Raw genomic sequence first — 5,822 nt, 5'->3', positions numbered from 1 at the left:
AGGGCAGGAGCTCTGTGTTCCAAGTCTTGCTCTTATGTGTGAATGCCTGAGCAAGGGCCTTCTGAAGCACCCAGATGTCCTACCAAGGCATTGGAGGACTCTGCATCCTCTCTGGTGGAGTGCTTCGGTATCACTAAGGTTGGAAGAGACCTCTAAGATCATCAAGTCCAACCTGTCAGCACAGACCTCATGACTAGAGTAGGGAGGACACTACTGCCCACTACAGGCTTGAACTCACAACCTTCCCATTAAGGGTCTTATGCACTACCAACTGAGCCACATCCTGCTTCATAGGGTCAAGGCCTCACAGGATACTAGGGGTTGGAAGGGACCCCTGAAGACCGTCAAGTCCAACCCCCCTGCCAGAGCAGGACCAGAGAATCCAGCACAAGTCACACAGGAACACATCTAGATGGGGTTTAAAAGTCTCCAGAGAAGGAGACTCCACAACCTCTCTGGGCAGCCTGCTCCAGTGCTCTGTGACCCTCACAGGGAAGAAGTTCCTCCTCATGTTGGAACTTCTTCACTCTTCCTCGATGCTTTGTGAGGCATTAGCAGCACTTGGCCTTATTGAACCTCATGCCACTGGCTCCAGCCCATCTACCTAGCTTGCCCATCCTCCTCTGTAGAGCCTTGATGTACCATGCTGTTGAAAATGTATTTCTAAGAATCCCTTACACAGGCAAAAAGTGATTTCTCTTTTAAAAGGACATTTCAAACCTGTCAATGGGACCAGGGTTACAACACATGAAGAGTCTTTTAATTGATTAGGGAGGTCTGGTCACACATAGAAATCTACACAGACTCCATGGGACAGCAATGTGCCCTTGTGGCCAAGAGAGCCAATGGCATCCTGAGGTGCAGCAAGAAAAGTGTGGCCAGCAGGGCTAGGGAGGTTCTTCTCCCTCTCTACTCTGCCCTGGTGAGACCATAGCTGCAATCCTGTGTCCAGTCTTGGGCTCCCCAGGTCAAGAGAGACAGAGATCTGCTGGAGAGACCTGCTGGAGATACTCCAACGGAGAGCCATGAGGATGATTAGGGGACTTGATCATCTCCCCTATGAAGACAGACTGAGAGCCCTGGGGCTGTTTAGTCTGGAGAAGAGAAGGCTGAGAATGGATCTGATCAATGTCTATCAATAGCTGAGGGGTGAGTGTCAAGTAGAGAGGGCCAAGTTCTTTTCAGTGGTGCTCACTAATAAGACAGGGAACAACAGGTTCAAACTTGAACAGAGAAGGTTTCATCTCACCATGAGGAGAAACTTCTTTCCAGTGAGGGTGACAGAGCCCTGGAGCAGGCTGCCCAGAGAGGATGTGGAGTCTCCTTCTCTGGAGACTTTCCAGACCCACCTGGATGCATTCCTGTGCAGCCTGCCCTGGATGATGCTGCTCTGGCAGGAGGGTTGGATTCGATGATCCCTGAGGTCACTTCCAACCTCTAATGCGTTGTGATAACTGTGATACCCAGTAGGACATTAGTGGAGACACTCAATATTCACAATCATTAAGTTATAGGGAGCCCACCCTGAACTAGACCCTGGAAAAAATGGAGTCTTCATTAGAAAAATCCTCATTTGGATCATTTGAAAAGTGGTCATTTTTCTCTCTGGCCCCTCAGGAAAATCAAGACAATTCAGGCTGTGGAAAAGTTCTTCTTTCCTTTGCTTTCTTGTGGTTTTCCAGCATTAGCCTAGCAGGCAAGGGTAAAGAAGTACCAAAAAATATATATTCCCCTCTCCCCCTATTCTTTTGTTTTCTTCTTGCTTGAAAGACATCTCCAGGTCCTAATGCTGACTCTTTGAAGACAGAATAATTTAACTGCTCAAAGAAGAGGTTTGAACCCAAAGCCTCTTTGTTAAAAGCTTGAAAAAAAAAAAAAAGTCTACAATTATCTGCTTTTCTAGATGAAAAGAAAATAACCAGAGCAAGAAAACCTGCAGAAAGGTGAACAGGCCATCCACACTGTCAATAGAGTAGGATAGGATAGGATAGGATAGGATAGGATAGGATAGGATAGGATAGGATAGGATAGGATAGGATAGGATAGGATAGGATAGGATAGGATAGGATAGGATAGGATAGGATAGGATAGGATAGGATAGGATAGGATAGGATAGAATAGACCAGGTTGGAAAAGAACTTTGAGATCATCAAATCCAACCTGTCACCCAACACCAGCTAATCAAGTAAACCATGGCACCAAGTGCCTCACCCAGGCTCTTCTTCAACACCCCCAGGGATGGTGACTCCACCACCTCCCTGGGCAGCACATTCCAATGGCCAATCTCTCCTTCTGGGAAGAATTTCTTCCTCACATCCAGCCTAAGCCTCCCCTGGTGTAGCTTGAGACTGTGTCCTCTTGTTCTGTTGGTGGTTGCCTGGGAGATGACACCGACTCCCACCTGGCTACAACCTCCCTTCAGGTAGTTGTAGAGAGCCATGAGGTCTCCCCTGAGCCTCCTCTTCTCCAGACTGAACACCCCCAGCTCCCTTAGCCCCTCCTCACAACCCAGGTGCTCCAGGCCCTTCTCCAGCCTTGTTGCCCTTCTCTGGACAGGCTCCAACCCCTCAGTGTCCTTCCTCTGGTGAAGGTCCCAGAACTGAACACAGCATTCAAGGTGTGGCCTCAGCGGTGCTGAGCAGAGGGGGATGATCACAGTGTTCCTAATCCCAGCCGGGATGCCATTGGCTTTCTTGACCACCTGGACACACTGCTGGCTCATGGTCAGTCGATTATCAACCCATACCTCCAGGTCCCTCTCAACCCATTGCAGCTTTGCAACCACACATCCCCAGGTCTGTAGCTTACCATGGGGTTGTTGTGGAGAACCTGGCACTTAACCTTGTCGAACTTCATACAGTTAGTCTTGGCCCATCAGCCTGAACTGTCCAGATCCCACTGTAAATCCTCCTTACCTTCCAGCAGATCAACACAGCCACCCAGCTTGGTGTCAGCTGCAGACTTACTGAGGGAGAATGAACAGCTCTTTACAAACATCTGCATATTGATACCCGAAAGGTAGCTAGGGCTAAAGGAGAGCAACCCCAAACAAGAGAGCAGGGATTTCCCAATTGTGGGAGCTCTCCTTTCCCTTATCTAGCACAGAACCGGTGGCAGAGGCTGCAGCCTTGCTTAGCTGTTTGCCTGCTGGGGTGAACCCATGTCGGTTTTGAGTGCACTTAGTGACTACTTAGTGAGTATTTATTTTCAACGATCTGCTTCTGTAAACTTTGCTGGCAGTAAATTCATTATTGGATTTAGTTGAGGAGATTGAACACAAAAGAACTGTGATACAGCAATTCACTAGTGAAGACTCATGTTAGGGGAAGAGTTTGATCTTCTTTCCTGGTGGGGCATCAACTCTGCAGGGTGTCATCTCCTACAAAACAAACGGAAAGGAGTGCAGAGTAGCCAGAGGTTGACTGAGACCCCAGGGACCAGGCAGGACCAGAAAGGGACATGTTAGAGGGGACAAACAGCATTTGGAAGTGGCAGCTCATGAAGTATCTCAGAAGAGATGGATAATGGCCTGAAAGGCTGTCTGAAAAGCATCCTTTGGCATAGCTGCACAGGCAAGGAAAGGAAGTGAGCTGACACAATTGGAATTATTTCCCCTCTGCCCCCCCAGCCAAGAATTGTCCACTGTCCTCTCAAATTCACAATCAGTATTGATCTCTGGATTCAAATACTAAGTTCAAAGCTTGGGATGAATGTAAGTGCTGAAGATTTCTAAAGCTGTAGCAAGAAAGCAAAAGAAAGGAGGCTGGGGGAGGAAGGCAGAGAAATTGGAGGGTTGGTATATTTTTACAAGTGATGGACCAGGACTCTGTTTACTTCCCAATAGATTTGGTGCCATTGGATTATTTCTCTCTATAAACCCCTGTTAGTAAACCAGAATCAGTGAGATTTTTCCTTCTCCTTGCCCTCCTAGAGCCTGTGTTTCCTGAAGAACACGCTCCTCTTGCAGGACTCTCGTGTTCCAGTGCAAACTCTTAGATCTGTACTTTCTTTGGATACCACAGGAGCCAGAGATGCTGCTTGCAGCAATAAAGCTGAGCCTCAGAAGGCATTCCAGAGTCTGGCTCACAATTAGTTGTGTTCTTGGTTTGAGAATGGTTGACATACAGAACCTCAGAATAAATACTTCTTCAGCTCATTGCACACCATTCAATAAGTAAACAGTTTGCACACACATGAGGAGAGAGATGCAGGAGCAGCTGATAAACAACCCCTGTGAGGGAAGAGCTTGCACAAGCTTAAAGATGTTCCCAGCACTGCTTTCTTGCCATGATTCCTTCTCCCAGTCCCTTCCTCCTTGCTGTGAGGGAAGAGCTTGCACAGGCTTAAAGATGTTCCGTGCACTGCTTTCTTGCCATGATTCCTTCTCCCAGTCCCTTCCTCCTTGCTGTGAGGGAAGAACTTGCACAAGCTCAAAGATTTGCTTTCTTGACATTATTCCTTCTCCCAGCTTGGTGTTGTTCATTAGGAAATAGATATTGCTCAGTGTCTGGGGACAAGAAGTGTGAGCCAGGAGATCCCAAAGAGTTGCACTAAATCCCTATCCCACCTGGCAGCATCTTCAAGTGGCTGTTTGTATCAATACCCATCACCTGGAGGAAAGCTCCCACCCCCAGGAGGAGATAAGGACCCTCCTTGCCTAGAGCTGGCCAGGAAAAAAGTAAGGCTGTAAGAAGCTTGTGGTGACCAGCCTTCATCTTGAGTTTTGGGAAGAAAAGCTTTCTGGACTGTGTGGAACTAGATGCTGAGGTGAGGGTTGTCACCTGTTGTGCACACGGATTTGGTGTGGTTGTGGCTTCGTTTGCCACTTCTGGGTATGGGCATTAATGAGTGGCAGCAGTGTGTTGATTTCCTTCTTGCACAGGACATCTAAAGCATCTGCTTATGTGCCTGGTGAGCAGTGTTCTACTGTGCTGTGAGCATAGCTGAGCACAAATGCTGTTATCCTCCTTGGCCCTGGTGTGGCCAAAAGTGCTAATGGCCACCTAAGGTGTAGAAAAGTGATAAATGGTCTACAAAGTGCTGCTTGCCTCCCGTCAGGGATGGGTTGCTCTCTTTCCTGACCTTAGAATCACAGAATTGTTAGAGTTGGAAGAGATCTCAAGGATCAGCCAGTTCCAACCCCCTGCCATGGCCAGGGACACCTCACACTACAGCAACTTGCTCGCAGCCACATCCAGCCTGGCTGCAAAAACCTCCAGGCAGGAGGCTTCCACCACCTCCCTGGGCAACCTGTGCCAGGCTCTCACCAGCTGCATGGGGAAGAACTTCTTTTTAACATCCAATCTGAATCTACCCACTTCTAGTTTTGTTCCATTCCCCCCACTCCTATCACTCCCTGACAGCCTAAAAAGTCCTTCCCCAGCTTTCTTGTAGCCCCCTTAAAATACTTATTCTTGGAGGTTTTTGCAGCCAGGCTGGATGTGGCTGTGAGCAACCTGCTGTAGTGTGAGGTGTCCCTGGCCATGGCAGGGGGGTTGGAACTGGCTGATCCTTCAGGTCCCTTCCAACCCTGACAATTCTATGACTCTATGATTCCTCCAGCCCTTTGAACTGAGTGATCCTTGAGGTCCCTTCCAACCCTAACAATTCTCTGGTTCCTCCAGTGTGCTGTCAAGTACTTAGGTAAACCTGGCCCTTTGTCAGCCTTCCTTCTTTGAGAACTAGATCTTCTTCAGCTAAGTGATATTTTACCTCAAATTGTAGCTGGCCTCTTGCAATGCTTGTGAAGCTTGGTGGTGGTAGGTAGGACAGCTGTGAAGTTCTTCATTTTCCAGGGTGACTTTTTTTTTCACCCTTAAGAA

The sequence above is a fragment of the Melanerpes formicivorus genome, unplaced genomic scaffold, assembly GCF_026170545.1.
Source record: "Melanerpes formicivorus ecotype bairdi unplaced genomic scaffold, bMelFor1.0.p_v2 SCAF_427, whole genome shotgun sequence".
Lineage (NCBI taxonomy): Eukaryota > Metazoa > Chordata > Aves > Piciformes > Picidae > Melanerpes > Melanerpes formicivorus.
Note: the sequence above shows the minus strand (reverse complement) of the source record.